The sequence below is a fragment of the Colobus angolensis genome, unplaced genomic scaffold (assembly GCF_000951035.1).
Source record: "Colobus angolensis palliatus isolate OR3802 unplaced genomic scaffold, Cang.pa_1.0 Scaffold117, whole genome shotgun sequence".
NCBI classification, from domain to species: Eukaryota; Metazoa; Chordata; class Mammalia; order Primates; family Cercopithecidae; genus Colobus; species Colobus angolensis.
This window is the reverse complement of record NW_012112808.1, coordinates 1,338,166-1,358,404: the sequence shown is the minus strand read 5'-3', so window position 1 is coordinate 1,358,404 and position 20,239 is coordinate 1,338,166. Positions and strand designations below refer to the sequence as shown.

Genomic DNA, 20,239 nt, shown 5'->3' with positions numbered 1-20,239 from the left:
AAAAAAAAAAAAGAGAAAGAAGATCCCTATTTGTCCAGTCAGGATTTGATTTCCATCATGACACTCAAATTGCTGCCAGCAATCCACCCATGACCTCCATGTTCCTAAATCTGGTTGTTATTCTCAGTCCTCAGCTTTTTAACCTTTCAACAGAATTTCTTTTCTTCTCTCTTTTTTTTTTTTTTAATTTTTTTAATTTTTTCTTTTTCTTGGACAGGGCCTTATTTTGTAGCTTGGAGTGCAGTGGCCATAGGTCACAGCAACCTCAAACTTCTGGGCTCACGTAATCCTCCTACCTCAGCCTCCTGAGTAATTGGGACGACAGGAATGTGCCACCATGCCTGACTATTTTTTAAATAGAGATGGGGGTCTCACTATGTTGCCCAGGCCAGTCGCAAACTCCTGGCCTCAAGAGATTCTCCCACCTTGTTCTTCCAAATTGCTGGAATTACAGGCACGAGCCACTGCATCCGGCCCCTTTCAACAGAACTCGACACCGTGAATCTCTCCCTCCTCAAAATGCTTTCTTCACCAATATAGCATCTTCTCTTGGTTTTCTCCTCCATCACTGGTCATTTCTTCTTAGCCTCTTTATCTGGTTCCTGCCCATATCCCTTATCTCTTACTGGGAGAATGGACCAAGGCTCAGACCTCCATCCTCTTTTCTATCTATACTTACTCCTTTGGAGTTTGCATCTATCCTCAATACTTTAAATATCGCCTACTTACCAACAACTCTCAAGTTGTATCTCTTGTCCAGATCTCTCTCCTGACCTATATATCTTCCACTTGACACGTTCAAACTTAAATTCTTCGTTCTCCCCAACAAAACCTGCTTCCATTTTCATAACAGCTGGAAGCAATTACATCCTTCCAGTTGCTCTGACAAAAATCCTTGGAGTCATTCTTAACTTCTCCCTGTTGGCTCTGTCTTCAAAATATATACAAAGTGTGTACTCCTTTTATCACTTCTACTGCAAGCTGCCATCTTGACTGAGGCAACCAGCTCTCTCCCAGATTATTGCAGTAGGGTACTGTTTTCTTTCCTTGCTATGCCATGTCATCCTCCCCATACAGATTTCTCTGGCTAAAAGATTCACTATCTTAATCTTTTAGAAACTTAAATTGAATCATGCCATTCCTCTTCTCAAACAACTGCAATGGCTTCCCGGTTCACTCAGAATTAAGCCCAGATGTCTTACAGCTGCCTCCAAGGTCCTACATAATCTGCCTATAGCCCTTTCTCTGACCCTGAACAGCTACCTTTTCTGGCTAAATTTCTCTTCCCTCTGCTCATTTGATTTATCCACAATTATCTCCTGGGACTTCCTTGGCTGAAGATTACCTCCTTAGGGTCCTTACTTTAGCTGATTCCTATGCCGAATAGGATCTTTCCCCAGAATATCTGCTTGTTTCATTCCTTTATCTCTTTTAAGTCATTGCTAAAATCTCTTCTTCTCAATAAGGCCTTTCCTGACCCTCTATTTCTTATTGAATCCCGGATTTAACCACTTCACCTTTAATTTGCTCTCTTTTTTTTTTTTTTGAGATGGAGTCTCACACTGTCACCCAGGCTGGAGTGCAGTGGCCTGATCTCGGCTCACTGCAAGTTCCGCCTCCTGGGTTCACGCCGTTCTCCTGCCTCAGCCTCAGTAGCTGGAACTACAGGCGCCCGCCCCCACGCCTGGCTAATTTTTTTTGTATTTTTAGTAGAGACAGGATTTCATCGTGTTAGCCAGGATGGTCTCGATCTCCTGATCTCATGATCTGCCCGCCTCAGCCCCCCAGAGTGCTGGGATTACAGGCGTGAGCCACTGCTCCCGGCCTGCTCTCCATTTTTTCTCCATTTACAGCTGTAGTTAGTTTCAAGCATTCTATATAATTTAAATTATGTAAATATTTATGATAATTGCTTATTCCATCATCACCTGTCCCTACCTCCCTGCTAAAATACAAGTTTCATTAGGGCCGAGATCTTCTTCTGTTTTGTTTACCGATATACCCTCAGTGCCTACAACCACCTTTGGCCAGTAGTATACACTGAATAAATGTTTATTACATAAACAAAATAAGGCAAGGAACATAAAAGCATGAGATGGAAAAGAGTATCCGTGCTTTTACTCTCAGTTATAATTCATGAAATTCTGCAAAAATTGTTTGTATTCATACTGCTGTATATGGAAAAATATCCATAGTATAAGATGATGTAAAGCCACACAGTTTACACATGCAAACACACGCAGCAGTAATCACATAGAAAGCAGGGAAGCAATGCCTTTTGTTTAAGTAGGTAAATAGCTTTTCTCCCCAAATTCATGCAAAACCCTCTATGAAGAAGGATTATTATTTAATAAGGAGACTCTCAGAGACCCTCAATCTTATGATACTGGAAAAAATTACTCATCATGCTACCAAAGGAGGTATCTAATTTGGAAAGATCTCATTTACTTATAGATTGTTTTGTTATACGTGTTTTAAAATACAGTTCTTTAAAACTTAAGAGCAAAACATGGTTCAAATTTATCATGCACAGCAACCATAGTGATGTCCAAATCAGGGTCACAACAGTAAAACTCTTTAGGATAAGTGACCATGCTGACACTATGTTATTGTCCAAATGCTTCTCCAAATCAATGTGTGCTTAAAATTAATTTTATTTAACTGGGTTGCATGTCCCTCTTGCCATGTAGTTACAACACAGGGGCATCACTAGCTCTTGCTGTCTGGGTCAGTCATGTAAACATGGTCAAATTTCTACAAGCAAATGACAGCTCTGGAACTAACTGGAGATTTACAGAAGTGTATATATCTGATTGGCACTCTCCTTTTCTTTCTGGATCTGAAGCAGTATGCCAGCTCTCCTGGGGACTGGCAAGCTGAATGCAGTGCAGACAAACCCTGCAAGCCTTAAAACTCAGCACCTCCATTTCCTGTCCCTCAGCAGCTTGGAGCAGGAGAGAGGATGCCTGTGGCAGGCTTGGTGCATGGTGTTAAGGCTGGCTATGGAGCATCCTTTTTCAGTCTGCAGTGCAGGGCATGAGAAAACGCAGCTGACAACATGAAGCCATCACAGTGTACTCAGGCTGCAGGACTGACAACAGCATGTCTAACCAATAAAGGCAGGGGCTTATGGGTAATGAGACCACCCACTAACTAATCCCAAAGTACTCCTGTGGAGAAGACTGTCATTCTCTTTTTGACTTAGGTAACAAAATGTCTTCATGTGACTGGTCCCAGGCTCAGAGGCCTGGTTTTCCCTCTCTGTTCTTCCTATGTGCAATTTTTGGCAACACCCAGTCTCTTTGGGCCATATTTTTCTTTACAGTTTAAACAAACGAGCTGAACACAGGTTTTTTTTTGTTTTTGTTTTTGTTTTTTATGCTTTTCTTCCAGTTTGAATATTTTGTGACATCACAAGTCAAATTGTGATACTCCAAATAGTGGTCAAGTGTCTCCTTCTCCAATCTTACCCATTAAGCCAAAAATGAAAAATACCATTTTGGTAAGGAAGCAATTGTTCCTGCTATTATTCAAGAAATGCTCATCATGGCCAGCCACGGTGGCTCACATCTATAATCCCAGCACTTTGGTAGGTGGAAGTGGGTGGATTGCTTGAACACAAGAGTTTGAGAACAGCCTGGGCAACATAGTAAAACCCCGTCTCTACAAAAAAATAAAATTTAAGAATTAGCTGGGTGTGCCTGTACTCCCAGCTACTCAGGAGGCCAAGGCAGGAGGATCACTTGACCCTTGAAGGTGGATGTTGCACTGAGCCAACATCACGCCACTGCACTCCAGCCTGGGTGACAGAGTGAGACTGTCCAAAAAAAAAAAAAAAAAAAGCTAATCACATATTCAGTGCAGGTATTAGTATATTTTTCAGTCTAATACATTCAAGTCTATTTGCTTCTTAGAAGAGGTATTTATTTCCTCACCATATTACTCACTATACTACTCTTGATTTGTGTAGCTCCTGTTGAGTCCAATGAGGGCAAGACCTCTCCATCCCTAGTATTAGTTCAACATAGAGTCCACACTAATACATGTGGACTAGTATGAAGCCTTTGTACACACACATGCACACATGTATGCACACACACAGCCAGCTAGGACATGAATTTTTATAATAAATACACTATGATCTGGCCATTTTGTCTTGTTATCGTCATAATGAGCCAAAATGGAAGTGCCCCATCCCTGCCAAAAATAAAAAAAAGCTTTCCCTATGACTATCTATTTTCAGAGAAGTGAATGGTCATCTTGTGGTGTCACAGATAGCCCAGTAAAATTCCACAATAGAGAGTCCAATGTAGGAATGAGAACCTGGTTTCTTAGCTTAAAGAAGGCTGCCATTATGGCTCCAAGAATTTTATTTCTTCTCTTCCCTTTTTCTCTCTCTATCACTTTCTGCTCTTACTTCATTTCCTCATTTATATTTTGGGCCTACTACTACCAATATAAAGAAGGTGTAGTAATAAGTTAAAAAGTTAAAGATTAGCACAGGACCTGGCTTTCATTTACTCATTATTTCAATGCAATCAGATGTATACTTACTGATATCCTATTGTTCCTGGACACTGGGCTGAGTGGTGCTAATAAAACACTAACAAGTTGGACAGAGTCCTCTCCTCCCAGAAACGAGATACTAGTAAGGGGCAGAACCAAGTTATAGCACAGGTAAAAAGTTAAATGATAGGAGAAGGGGCTAATGTGGGAGGATTTGCGATGCGAAGGGGATCTCTTAAACAATAAACCAGAGCAGGTCACTCCTCAACTTTCCCAATGCTTCCTACCCAATTTACTTATGACCAAAGCCGAAGCCCTTACAGTAACCAACAGGACTTTCTGCGAGCAGGGCTCCCATCACCTATGTGACCTCATCTTTTCTTCTTACCCCTTCCTCCTAGTTCACTCCAGCCACTCTGGCCCTTCCACTCCTTAAAGACAGTGGCCCACACCTATCTCAGGGCCTTTGCACTTGCTGTTTCCTCTATCTGGAATAGTATTCTCCCAGACAGCCTCATAGCTAGACCCCTCACTTCAGTCAGCTCTTGACTTTATGACACCTTCCCAGTGGGGTCTTACCTAGATTTTGCCAAAACTTCAAGATTCCCACCCTCCAACATTTTATATTGCCCATCCTGCTTCACATTTATTTATGCTTAGCTTTTATCACTATCTAACATACTATGTAATTTACCTATTTTCTTGTTGATTGCCTGACTTTTCCAGGAGAGGGGTAAATCCCATGACAGAAGGCTCTTTTATTTGTTTTGCTCACTGTAGTATCTCCAGGGCCTAGAACAGTGCCTGGTACATTGTAGATATTCAATGAATACTCTGTGAATGAATAAATGAATGAAATGTCATAAAATTCTTCCCAGAGGAAGTAGGCAATTGAAAACCAACTTGAAATCTAAAGAATGAGACTGAATTATTCCAGCAAAGGGAATGGAGGATGGTGAGAAGGAAGTGGAACAGGAAAGAGCATCTCAAGTAAAGAGATTTGGAATACATCAAGATTTTAGTAAAGCTGAAGGCTGGGGGCCAAAGGTTCAACAAGAGAAGATAAGGTGCGGCTAGAAAAGGAGGCTGGGACCACATCCTGCAGGGCCTTGGAAGCCATGCAAACAAATTTGCACTTTACTCTTACAGCAATGGAGGATGTTTGAGAAATTATAATCAGAGGACAGATATTCTTTCTAACTAAAAATAAAATCATCGTGACTAGAGTTAAAAGGGGTAAGGCTGGAGGCAGAGAGACTGGCTAATAGGTAGAAGAAGGATGATGTGTGTACCAGAGTAGTGGTGATGTGGCACTCAAGAGAAGCAGAAGATTCTAGGGTCAATTAGAAGACTTTGTAATTGATATTTATGTATATGATACAATAATATCTGATTAAGTTATAGAATTATTAATTATATGCAATAAAGATTACAGTATTTCTAGGGTGGGTCAAGGAGAAGAAGATAAGAGAGAAGAAAGGGTCAAAGGTGATGAACGAGTTTCTGGCTTGGGTAACTGTAATATCAGATATTAGTAGTATCAGACAGATATTAATTTAAGAGCGTGTAGTATAAACATGGCCAAATTTTTTGACACTCCTCTCAATGACAGGTAGGGTTTGTAAACCAAAAAGTATCTGAGACAGCTCTCAATTGGTTTAGAAGTTTACTTTGCCAAGGTTAAGGACATGCCTTTGACATTAAGATGTACATTCCGTGTCCTGGAAAGGCAGGACAAATGGAAGTTGGTTTGGTGGGGGTCAGTGCTTTCAGGTCATAGGTGGATTCAAAGATTTTCTGACTGGCAATTACATGACTCTCCTTAAATACCCACAATGAATAGAAGGGAGTGTCTGGGTTAAGGTAAAGGGTTGTGGAGACCACGGTTTTTATTACACAGGTGAAGCCTCCAGGTAGTAGGCTTCAGAGAGAAGAGATTGTTTTAAGGTTTCTGTTCTAATATTAATGCTGGTCAGTTGTGCCTCAGTTTCAAAGGGAGGATGGTATAATGTGGCATGTCTGACCATCCATTCCCATCATGGCCTGAACTCGTGTTTCAGGTTAACTTTGGAATGTTCTTGGCTGTGAGGTCAAGCCCCCCAACCATTTAGTTGGTTGGGGGCTGAACATTTTATTTTGCTTTACAGGTCCTGTGTCCCTTCCTCTTAAATTTGGGCAGAGTTTGTGACTTCTTTGTCCAACAAAATATTGCAGAAGTGATGCTGTACCACACTGAAAAAGAGTGGCCGTTTCTAGCTGTGCTATCTTGGATCCAAACAATCAATGACCCCATACAACAGACCCAGTCGAGTTCCCAGGAGACAGCCAGCACCAGTCATGTTAGTAAGATATCTTGAACGTAGATACTTCAGCCCATTTGAGCCACCGTAGCTCACACCACCTGGAGCAGAGTCAAGCCTTTTCTGCTGAGCCCTGCCCAAATTGCAGATTTGTGAACCAAATAAATAATTGCAATTGTTTTAAGCCAGTAACTTTTAGGGTGGTTTGTTGTTACAAGCTATGGATAACCAGAAAAATGAGAAAAAGGCAACAAGAAGAGAAATTGTCATGATTTTTCTGTGTAAAACCACATAGGGTTAAGCAGTTGTGGTTGCCTAATTATTCCTACTCTGTGGGATGTCACAGGAAAGAAGAGAGAGCCCTTTACTATGGGGTACACTGTTACTTTGGGATGATCTTGAAAGGAGTTAATTGTGATACAAACTAAGAATTGAAGTAACAGAATATATTAAATACTTAAAGATCATACTTTCATTTTGTTTCAACCAGTGGAGGGAATCCAATCCCAAATTAATATAACAAAACCAAAAGCTTGCTTAAAAAATATTTTATCAGATTCCAAAGTTCAGCTTGTGGTAGGGTGTACTGGAACCCTTTAACAGTTACTCTAGTAAAGACATTCTTTTCATTTTGTAAGTGAACAAAAGAAGACAGAGTGAGCCCCTCTGGAACTGCCTAAGTTATTGGTAGACATTGTCCCTATATTAAGTTGGAGATCGATAAGGCTCCAGATCAATATCAGAGCTTTATGTCAGGGGACAGTACATGTATGTGACAGATGCAGTCAGGTAGGAAAGGAAAGTAAACAACTCTTTGTTTTTATTTGAACTGCTTTTTTTTTTTAAGTGAGTCAGATATAGACAGTTCATTTTAAGTGCTGGTATTCAGAGCTGGAATGTGAATGGGATTAAAGTAGTTTTATTAGAGAAAGGGGAAGCCCAGAGGGAAAAAGGCATGAAAAACTCAGTGACTTCAAAAGCTGACATCAGTCGGACATGCTTACCACAGAGCCAGAAACCATCTAGGTAGACTTCAGCTAAAGGCTCTATAAACCCAAGTATTCTATTATCATCCTAATTACTGTCTTCACTGAAAAGGAAGAAAGCACACCCACATTGTGGACATACTGCTCAAGTTATGCATGTGCCCTGGAGCTTAAGAAAGGTTAGATATGTCTCTTGGTTTTTCATGAATCTAACTTAGACTCACCCATTCAGGCTATTAATTATTAGCATTTCCCAAATCTAATTTACACTCTTTTTAGGAAATGGGTCGTTGCATATTTTTCTACCCAAAGATATAACAGAGATCATCTTACTCCTTTGTGGTATTTAAAACATGTTAGGTCAGTGAGTAGGTAAGTGGTTCAAAGGAAAGAGAAACAGTATTACCATCATTATTCATGACCCAGAATATGATGTGGCCTCTGTTTCACGGAGGTGAATTAATTCCAAACATCCCATCTCAAAAATGTGGCCATTCTCAACACTTTTATGGCTTACTTAAGAGGGCATGTTGGTGTCTCCATAATATCAGGGTTGGTGGAATTGTTTGTTGTATCTGTTACATAAGGTCTACATACTCAAGTCCTTCTTGAATATGGTTACAAGAGTAATTTTGTCTTCAGGAAGGGATCTAAACTTTATTTTAAAAAAATGGAGACAAAGCAATCCAACATATTTCCTTTGGTGACCTGAAATCTTACAGCCAGAATCAATGCCGTCATACTCCGATCTATTCAGCTTAACAGTCTGAACACCTTTCTGCTTCTTTAGAGTGATCTTATTCATCTGTTTTAACCTTAAACAGTTTTCCATCTTTAAACTATTCAACCAAATAGCATTTTATTGGAAGGAGCAAAAGGAAGGGATGAGTTGGAAAGGAGAGTAAGTCTTCTGTATCTCAACAACCCAACTTCCCAATCTATTTAGAAAGTTATTTTAGGGTTTTTGTGTCACAAACTGAGTATTCAGCTATTCTTATGGAGGTTATATAACAGGTATAAAACATGCTTCTTCCCTTCAGGAAAGTATCTTTTACATCTGGTTGGGAGATGACACATATAAAGACAAAGATACATCTAGTAAAATAAGGAAGTAAAATTTTCAAACACTGCAATGATAAAAAGTGAAAGAAAAATTTGGTGAGTACACAGGGAATGGGATAGTTGCAAAAGCATCATTCATTCATGTCTTTACTCATCAAATATTGACAATATTTGCCATGTTTCAGTGACTGAGCCAAGCTTCGGAAAGTCCATCACAAGTGAGAAGCAAGGTATTACCCTGGCATTACGGCAGAATCTCAAAATTTGTGGGAGAACGGCATGACTGCCTGAGCTTGAATCCTTACTTTGACACTTATTAAAGATGGTTCCTGTAGGGCTTTGGTCATGTGACTTGACATTTCTGTGCCTCAATTTCCTCTTTTATAAACAGACATAACAAGAGTTAACTGTCTTTTAGAATTGCTGTGAGGATAAAATGCATGAATATATGCAAATGTTGGCCCATATAAACACTATACAAATAGAAGTCTGCTCCTGGGAATATAGCAGAAGACAGGCCAGGCAAGAGGTAAACCTGGGCAGCAGGGACTTGAATTGGATCAGAATTTCCAGGAACTTCCCCTGGTCCCTTTATTGACCTGGACTTAGAGGGCCCTAGTTCTGGGAAAAGGTAGGGCATGTGCATCTCAGCCAGAAACCCTGAAGAATGTTCCACAGTGCTCAAACTCAAGTACAGGACACTGCCCTCTTAATGCCACTGTAGAGCATGGACAAGCTTGAGGAGACACCAAAGCCTGTCAGCATGAAAACCAAGTCAATTTATGACCCTCTTCTCACTACTTGGTTTTCTAAGCTGACTAGCATGAGGGCTACCCCAAAACTTCTTGCAGAGGCCATGTGTGAGGTGCCAGGCTAGGGAATTTATAAATTACCCCATTCAATTCCAAGCAATAAACCTCAGAGATAAAAACAGTGAGTCTTGTTTTATAGATTTGAAGTCTGAGGCACAGGGAGGTCAAGCACCTTGTCAGTGAGAAGGTTCACCAGCTTTTATTTTGCCTCTTAGACCTAGAGACCAAGGCTTGTTCTAGACTTGACCTTTAAGCCAACAGAGGTGGTAGAACTTTGAGTTACAGTATTTGATATCTAGAATGGTCAAGCCCACAAGAAGAAGGGAATGTATGAAAGAACCCAGGCTGACTGGCTCCAACACCTATGGATCTGTAATTCCAGCAGGAAGAGGATGGGAGAAGATCCCACTGACAAGGGCCTAGCAAGAATTAATATTTTCCTTTGCATTGCAACATCCTCTCATTCCTGATGAAGAATTGTTAAAAGCAATATGTATTGCATCCCTTCCCTCCTCAGGGTTGGCCATGTAGGCCCTAATTGGGGGATTTGCTTTCAAGGACTCATGCACAGGTGTTACACAGGCTAGTAACAAAGGTCCTGAGGAGTCACACAGCTCTCCAGCCCTCCAGGACCACCCAGGCAGGGACAGGAGCACTGTGATTGCAGCTGCCCATGCTGGGCGGCAGTAGCTCCCAGCAACAAGAGGCCACTCTGGTCCAGCAAACTCATCCCCTTTGTGGAGGGAGTTGTGTTTGTTTTCTGAGGCCCAAAATCATACACAAAATAATGCATGCCATTCCAAGACATAAGTCAGATGGTTCCACCAGTTCTTTTCAGTTTGTCTTTAAAATCTCCAATTATACAACTTTAATTTTTGGCCTCTCCTCATTGGCCATTAGAGGGAGGCTGACTGCAGCTGAAGGGTGTTTTGCCACATAGCTGTAGATTAGCTAAATGTATGAACTATTCTGAACCTTGAATAGTGCTGAGCAGCATTGACCTGCCCTCACACTCTTTAGAGAGGTCCCTGTGTTTTAGCCATGTCAGATGCAATTAGGTACAGTTCATCTCTCTTAAGTTCCTCAGAGATTTATTACATGGGCTCCTGAAAGTTTCCCTTTCAAATGGCCATAGATTTTATATCCAAATCAGTGTGCAGTGATCACTCTCCTCCTAGCTTTAACTCATGGCAATCATGCCTCCATGGAAGTTGAGAATGTAAAGAGTAGAAAAGCAAACATTGCTCTTTGAATTGTCACATGAAATGCAGCAGAAGATAAAACTGATTTTGTAACATACCAGGTGATCAGAGGCTGTGTTGGCAGTGAAGCCCCCCACCCAGCTTCCATGCTCCCTCTCCCCAAAATTGGGGACATACATATCTTTTCTCATGATGGCAACGAGAGACTCACTTCTATCTCAGATCCTGCCACAACACTGAAAATGAATCGATTCTTTGTCTCAAGTCAGAGCTGGGCATGATACAATTTGCTGAGATCCACTGCTCTGCTTCCCACCAGTCAACACACAGTTTGTATATTTATCATCCAAAACACAAGCACGATGTATACTCTGCTCTCATGAGGCTAAAAAGAGCCAGGGGTTGGATGTGCACAAGTTTCATTCCTACGAAGATTTGCAAAAGATAATTTGAGAAATACATAGACTTTGTAGCTTTGAAGGAACTTAAAAATGGATTTCAAGAACCTCTGTCCATTTGGAAACCCAGGTGTATTTAAAATCGTTTTCGCAGTTTGTTTTTAATCATCAGATTTCATGAAAAGAACCAGGCTTCTATGCTCTTTTAAAGCACTAATTTGCTTTAAAAAATAAAAAGAGAGAAGCACAATGACCAATTGTCTTATGAATCAGAGCTATACTCTATATATACCACCATTAACTCAACAGTTTGTGATGAAAGAATAATGTAACCTCATCATGTTCTCTAACAGTGCTGAGTCATTTCTCTGTAAAACGACTAACAAAGCAGGCTTATGTCTCATCTTCTCTCAGGCAAGTTTAGCCACATTATTACAGTATTTCACTTCTATAGCCTCTCCATTCTCCTCTGAGTCATTGTTTATCTCTTCCATAATCTAATTGGGAAAAAGTAAGTTAATCTCAAATGTCAAATCTGTACGTGTACACTTTTATGTCTGAATTTCAAAATTGGCTAATGTCAACATGAGTGAACCAATCTGAACATTCTGAAAGATAGGTCAAATTAATGCTAACTTGGAAGAATTCTTTTTTTATATTAGCCCAAAGGTCATATTCACTAGAATTTAGGTATACAGATGACATACATTAAATTTAGTTAATAATCAACTCATTCTTTTTCTGTCCATGTAAACATGAATCCAAGTGGTTTGTTAGTGAATGAAAACAACAAAACTATTCACCTACTTATAAATTTATTCAGTATGTATTTGCTGAACCTGTACTGTGTACAAGCTTTTATATTATGCAATGCATAAGGGTGAAGATAAAAAATATGGCGCTCACAGTCCATTTGTCAATAAAACAGAGACGAGTAAGGTGAAAACCACGGAAACACAAAATAATGTTATGTGATAATCAGAGAGAAGACATTACATCTGGTTGAAGCATGCAGGAAGCAATCAGAAAGGGTCATTTAATGAAGGTGGGATATGGTAGATGGAAAGAATAGGTACTCCCAGTAGAAAGACAAAGGTATCAGGGCAAAGAGCTAGAGATAAGAAAGCCTGGACAATAAAATAGAAGCAGTCCATTTCAGATGGGCCTTTGAACTGGAAGAGTAAAATTGGAGCCTGGAAGGGCAGGTTGAGTTTAGACTATGGAGAACCTTGAAAACTAAATTAAAATTCTGCTGGTTAATAACTAGGATAGATCATATTATCCACTTGGCCAGTCAACTATTTAAAAAATAAAAGCATTAGTAAAATAAATTATTAGGTAGAATTGAAAATGTTCTTTTGACTGTTTCAAATATTTTTGCTTTTGTGTTTTAACTAATTTAAGCAAATGATATGTGTTCATGGTTGTACGCTCGATGGTTCCTTATCCTGAGTCTATCTCTATTTTGTAATGTTTCTCTATATAACATCTATTACTTCTCATCAAATGATGAGTAATACTTATAGTTTTACTTTAAAGGCATCTGACATCAAACAATACACAAAAGAGAGGACATAGACTCCCTAACAAAAAAATATGAATATGTCCCAAGCAATCGTGCTTTGACACACTTGATGTATTCTTTCATGGAGATGTAGCATTGCCAGGAAATCTTACGCAAGGTCTCAGATTCTGCCTTTGCCTACAAATGCCATACAGGCCAAGTAATACTTTTAGAGTTTAAGGATGTACTCTTTCTTCCCTTCTTCAAACCAAGGAATGTAAAATGGCACACCCTGTCAATGCTTACACACATTTGGCTCTGAGGCAAGTTGAAAACAAGATGCTTAGACTATTTACTGTTTTACTTCACAAAGGAATTCTCTTTGATGAATGGTCTTTGCACAATTATGCTTGCAGGTATGTTTATAAAGTTGTATACCAAAAAAGAGCTGTTACCACCACTTTTACTGAAACTATTCTAAAAAATTGAGGAAGAGGGACTCTTCCCTAACTCATTCTATGAAGCCAGCATCACTCTGATACCAAAATCTGGCAAAGACACAATGAGAAAAGAAAACGACAAGCCAGTATCCCTGATGAACGCAGACACAAAAATGCTCATCAAAATGCTAGCAAACTGAATCCAGCAGCATACAGAAAAGTTAATTCACCATGATCAAATAGGCTTTATTCTAGGGAGGCAAGGGTGGTACAACATATGCAAATGAATAAATGTGATTCACCACATAAACAGAACTAAAAACAAAAACCATATGATCCTCTCAATAGATGCAAAAATAGCTTTCAATAGAATCCAACATCCCTTCATGATAAAAAATAAAAAATAAAAAAAATAAAAAACCTCAAGAAACTAGGCATTGAAGGAACATACCCCAAAATAACAAGAGCCATCTATGACAAACCCACAGTCAATATCATACTAAATGGGCAAAAGTTGGAAGCATTCCCCTTAAGAACAGGAAAAAGACAAGGATGCCCTCTCTCACCACTCCTATTCAACATAGTATTGAAAGTCCTAGCCAGAGCTATCAGGGAAGAGAAAGAAATAAAAGGCATCTAAATAGGAAAAAAAAAAGTCAAAATGTCTCTCTTCACTGATGATAAGATTCTATACCTAGAAAACACTAAAAACACCACCAAAAGTCTCCTAGAATTGAACAATGACTTTAGCAGTTTCAGGATATAAAATCAATGCACAAAATTCAGTAGGGTTTCTACACACTAATAACATTCAAGCTGAGAGCCAAATCAAGAATGTAATCCTACTTACAATAGCCACCTGAAAAATAAAATACCTAGGAAAATAGCTAACCAAAATGTGAAAGATCTCTACAAGAAGAACTACAAAAGCCTGCTGAAAGTAATCATAGATGACACAAACAGATGGAAAAGCATTCCATACTCATGGATTGGAAGAGTATATATCCTTAAAATGGCCATTCTGCCTAAAACAATCTACAGAGTCACTGCTATTCCTAACAAATTACCAAAATCATTTTTCACAGAATTAGAAAAAAATGATTCTAAAACTCATACGAAACCAAAAAGGAGGCTGAATAGCCAAAGCAATCCTAAGAAAAAAGAACAAAGCCAGAGGCATCACATTACCTGACTTTTAAGTATATTGTAAGGCCACAGTAAACAAAACAGCATGGTCCTGGTACAAAACCAGACACATAGGCCAATGAAGTAATACAGACAACCCAGAAATACAGCCACACACACCTGCAACCATTTGACATACAACAAAGTTGACAAAAACCATTAAGAGAAAGGACTCCCTACCAAATAAATGGTGCTGGGATAAGTGGCTAGCCATATGCACAGAATGAAACTAGACTGCCACCTTTCATCATATACAAAAATTCACTCAAGATGGATTAAAGATTTAAGTGTAAGACCTCAAACTGTAAGTCCTAGAAGAAAACCTAGGTAATAGCATTCTGAACATTGGCTTTGGCAAAGAATTCATGACTAAGTCTTCAAAAGCAATTGCTACTAAAACAAAAATTGACAAGTGGGACCTAATTAATCTAAAGAGCTCTGCACAGCAAAAGAAACTATCAACAGAGTAAGTAGACAACCTACAGAATGGGAGAAAATATTCACAAAATATGCATCCAACAAAAACTTAATATCCATAATCTATAAGGAAGTTAAACAACTGAACAGGCAAAAAACAAATAATCCTATTAAAAAGTGAGCAGAGGACATGAACAGACATTTCTCAAAAGAAGACATACAAGCAGCCAAAAAACATGAAAAAAAAATGATCACCCTCACTAATTATTAGAGAAATGCAAATCAAAACCACAGTGAGATACCATTTCACACCAGTCAGAAGGACTATTACTAAAAAGTCAAAACAGAACAGTTGGTGAGGCTATGGAGAAAAAAGAATGGTTATACTTTGTTGGTGGGAGTGTAAATTAGTTCAATTTCTAAACTGTAGAAAGCAGTTTAAAAATTTCTCAAAGAATTTAAAACAGAACCACAGTTTGACCCAGCAATCCCAGTACTGGATATATAACCAGAGGAAAATAATTGTTTTACCAAAAAGTTCATTACAGCTCTATTCACAATAGCAAAGACATGGAATCAATCTAGGTGGCCATCAATAGATGAATGAATAAACAAAATGTGGTAAATGGAATAGTATACATCCATGAAAAAGAATAAAATTATATCCCTTTTAGCAACATGGATGCAACTAGAGGTCATTATCCTAAGTGAATGAACACAAGAACAGAAAACAAAATACTTCGTGTTCCAACTTAAAAGTGTGAGCTAAACACTGGGCACACATGGACATAAAGATGGAAACAACAGACCACTAGAGAGGGGAGAAAAAGAAGAGGAGTAAAGGCTGAAAACCTACCTTTTGGGTACTATGCCCACTACTTGGGTGATGGGATAATTTGTACCCCAAACCTCAGCATCACACAATATGCCCGTGTAACAAACCCCCCAAATCTAAAATAAAAGTTGAAATTATTTTTAAAAAGGAAAGAAATCCTTAAATGCTTTCCAGTAAGAGGAACTTTGAGAAAATAAAGTGGATGCATAAACTTTTGATGAACAAATTCCCAAATAGTCTTTTTTGAGATGGAGTCTTACTCTGTCCCCCAGGCTAGAAGGCTAGAGTGCAATGGCACAGTCTCCGCTCGCTGCAACCTCTGCCTCCCAGGTTCAAGCTATTCTCCCGCCACACCCTCCCAAGTAGTTGGGACTACAGGCACGTGCCACCACGCCTGGCTAATTTTTGTATTTTTAGTAGAGATGGAGTTTCACTATGTTGGCTAGGCTGGTCTCAAGCTCCTGACATCATGATCCGTCTGCCTTGGCCTCCCAAAGTGCTAGGATTACAGGCATGAGCCACCACGCCTGACCCAAATAGTCTTTTCTAAATTGAAACCATCAACACACAAAGTCAACAGATCTCTTTTCTCTAAAAATTCAGTGTCATCACAAGAAATATGAAACTTTGGCCAGGCGCAGTGGCTCATGCCTATAATTCCAGCACTTTGGGAGGCCAAGGCAGGCAGATCACATGAGGCCAGGAGTTTGAGACCAGCCTGGTCAACATGGTGAAACCGTATCTCTACCAAAAATACAAAAATTAGCCAGGGGGTGTAGCTCACACCTGTAATCCCAGCTACTCAAAGGGCTGAGGCACGAAGATCGTTTGAACCCAGGAGGTAGAGGCTGCAGTGAGCCAAGATTGCACCACTGCACTGCAGCCTGGGCAACAGAGTGAGACTCTGTCTCAGTAAATAAATACATACATAAATACATACATACATACATATATACAACCGTTTTTTGTTCATGTTATTGGACCATGTGCAAATTTCTTGTTCTGTGCCATAACTTCTATCATTTCTGTACTTATACTTTGTGATAGTTCACAATGATGAAAACCTGAAGCAAAAGTATTTCTATCTTGCTCAATGCTTGCTTATTCTAATATAAATAAAATGTTCAATGATGACCTATAAAATTTGTTTGTGAATTTAGTAATCCAGTGAAATTCACCTTTTCTCCCTTGGTAGTTTTTATTTTTTTGTTTTTTTTTTTTCTTACCAGACCTCACCATCAGTTCAAGTTGTCTGCTATTTACAAAAAGAAGAAATACAGTCTAAAAACAAGGACAGCACCTCAAATAAATAAATAAATAATTATGTGAATCTCCATTTGATACTGCCTTCCCGACACCCTCAAGTCACAAACATTTCTTTACTAGTTCTATGATTTTTGTACAATTGTTTTTTTTTAAAAAAATAATGCAAATATTATGAAAGAAATCTTTCTTACCAAAAGAAAATTAAACAAAGTTGTTTCAACATTTATTTTATAAAGGTAGATATAAACATATTCTCCTAATATGTGTTAGAGATAGGCAAGCTCAAAGCAACATTGTTACCTGGCCTAACATGTCTTTACTTTTAACAGATTGCATTCAATTCCAGAAGTTTCTAAACAAATTAGGGTTGACACAATTGAACACAAAATTAAAGTAGTTCTTATCAGTTAAAGTACCAATATCAATCAATGTTTAATATGCTCTCCTGAATAAATTTTTATTTTATTATTTTATTTTTATTTACTTACTTATTTTGAGACAGAGTTTTGTTCTTGTTGCCCAGGCTGCAGTACAATGGTGCATTCTTAGCTCACTGTAACCCCTGGCTCCTGGGTTCAAGCGATTCTCCTGCCTCAGCCTCCCGAGTAGCTGGGATTATAGATGGCCACCACCACACCTGGCTAATTTTTGTATTTTTAATAGAGACGGGGTTTATGTTAGCCAGGCTGGTCTCGAACTCCTGACCTCAGGTGATCTGCCTGTCTCGGCCTCCCAAAGCGCTGAGATTACAGAGTTGAGCCATTGCACCCGGCCCTGAATAAATTTTTAGAAACAATTGACTTATTTACATATTTATACATTAGTGAGATTTTCCACCTCAAATCCCATCATCTGAGTCTGCAGCATTGAATTTTCATTTCAATTCCCAATAAACAAATGAAGGGCAATTTATAAAGGCCTATACAGAGCCTCAAAGATCAAGCTAGATCTAGCAATAGTGGACTTTAAACACATGTAAATCTAGTGATGTATCCAAGTGACTGTAGTTGCAGAGAGATAATATTCTAAAAAGAAACCTAATAAAATGAAATTTGTCCGAGGGGTTCTTATGACTAGAAAATCATAATAATAAATGTAAGTATAATACCAGGAAGATGCAATAAGTTAAGATAATAAAGACATGTATTGAATTTTTACTACATTCTATGCATGTGTTGGGCACATTTGATATGTTAACTTATTTCCAAATATGCTACCCTTTCTTAGCGTTTTTGTGATATTGTTAGGCTTTGTGTTCCCACCTAAATCTCATCTTGAATTGTAATCTCCATATTCTCCATGTGCCAAAGAGGAGACCAGGTCGAGGTAACTGAATCTTGGGGGCGGTTTCCCCTATGCTATTCTCATGAGAGTAAGTGAGTTATCAGGAGCTCTGACGGTTTTATAAGTGTTTGGTAGTTTCTTCTGCATTCATTCTCCTTCCTGCTGCCTTGTAAAGAAGGTGTCTTGCTTCCCCTTCACCTTCCTCCGTGATGGTAAGTTTCCTGAGGCCTCCCCAGCCACACTGAACTGTGAGTCAATTAAACCCCTTTCCTTTATAAATTACCAGTTCTTTACAGCAGTGAGAAAACAAACTAATGCACTTAGTGATAATAATAATAATGATAATAGGTAATATTCCTATAGTTCTTGCTGATTTTCAGGTATCACACTAAACCATTTTACTTACGTCAAATCTAAAATCCTCATGACTATCCTATAAGATGCAGTTACCCTCATTTTATAGACCTAGAAACTTAGAAGCAAAGAGGTTTAATAAAATACCGAAAGCGATTTATACCACTAGCCATTTTCCTCTTGTGAATGATGACTCTCTGATTACTGAAATGGTAGAAGGGCAACCTGGATCCCTGTCAGGCATCATGTGAGAGAAACTGTCTAGCTGTTTACCCCTTTTTTCCCTCCTGAGCACACAGTTAATTTTCCTAGCCTCCTCTGCAAATATAAGGGATCATATGACCAAGACTTGGCAAATGCAATGTGGGAAAAAGTGACAAGTGCCACTCTGAGGTTTAGTCCATAAAAATTTGCCATAAATCCTCCATTTCACCTCTTTCCCTTTCTGCCAACTAATGCCAATGCCCACAACAACTGCAGAAACCATGAGTTGAAAATGGCAGAGTGGAGAGTTCTGTAGATGTCTATCAGATCCATTTGATCCAGTAATGAGTTCAGATCCTGAATATCTTTGTTAATTTTGTATCAATGATCTGTCTAATATTGTCAGTGGGGTGCTAAAGTCTCACACTATTACTGTGTGGGAGTCTAAGGATCTTTGTGGTCTCTAAGAACTTGCTTTATGAATCTGGGTGCTCCTGTGTTGGGTGCATATATATTTAGCATAGTTAGATCTTCTTGAATTGAACCCTTTACCATTATGTAATATCCTTCTTGGTCTTTTAAATCTTTGTTGGTTTAAAGTCCATTTTGTCAGAAACTAGGATTATAACTCCAGCTTTTTTCTGTTTTCCATTTGCTTGGTAGATTTTTCTCCATCCTTTTATTTTGAACACGTGTGTGTCACTGCATGTGAGATGGGTCTCTTGAAGACAGCATATCCATGATCTTCTTTCTTTATTCAGATTGACACTCTGTGTCTTTTCATTTGGGGTATTTAGCCCATTTATACTCAAGGTTTGTATTCATATGTATATATTTGATTCTGTCATTATGGTGTTAGCTGGTTATTTTGCAGACTTGTTTATGTGGTCACTTTATAATGTCACTCATCTGTGTACTTGTGTGTGTTTTTGTAGTGGCCAGGAACAGTCTTCCCTTTCCATATTTAGTGCTTCCTTCAGGAGCTCTTGTAAGGTAGGTCTGGTGAATCTGAATTCCTTTAGCATTTGCTTGTCTGAAAAGGTTCTTATTTCTCTTTCAATTAAGAAGTTTAGTTTGGCCATATATGAAATTCTGGGTTGGAATTTCTTTTATTTAAGAATGTTAAATATTGGCCCTCAATCTCTTCTGGCTTGTATGCTGAATTTCAGCTGAGTGATCCACTGTTAGTCTCATAGCCTTCCCTTTATAGGTGACCTAACCTTTCTCTTTACCTGCCTTTAACATTTTTTTTCTTTCATTTCTGCCTTAGAGAACTTGATGATTATATGTGTTGGAGATGATGTTCTTGTGAAGTATCTTACTGGGGTTCTGTGCATTTCCTGAATTTGGATGTTGGCCTTCCTAGCTAGGTTGGGGAAATTCTCATGGTTGATATTGAAATATGTTTTCCAAGTTGGTTCCACTCTCCCCATCTCTTTCAAGTATACCAGTACTGTTTGGACAAATGGAGGCAGGATGGCGCA

At 38.9% G+C, this 20,239-nt stretch overlaps 1 protein-coding gene and 1 long non-coding RNA gene across 4 annotated transcripts in view; one reads left to right on the top strand and one right to left on the bottom strand.

Annotated features, from left to right (window-relative positions):
• MACROD2 (MACRO domain containing 2) overlaps positions 1-20,239 on the bottom strand; it is a 2,135,582-nt gene that overhangs the window by 1,195,148 nt on the left and 920,195 nt on the right. The gene's annotated exons all lie outside the window — the stretch shown is intronic.
• Positions 3,054-6,994, top strand: LOC105526602. Its single transcript, XR_001004104.1, has 2 exons — positions 3,054-3,133; positions 6,654-6,994. It is a non-coding gene; the product is annotated as an uncharacterized LOC105526602 (long non-coding RNA).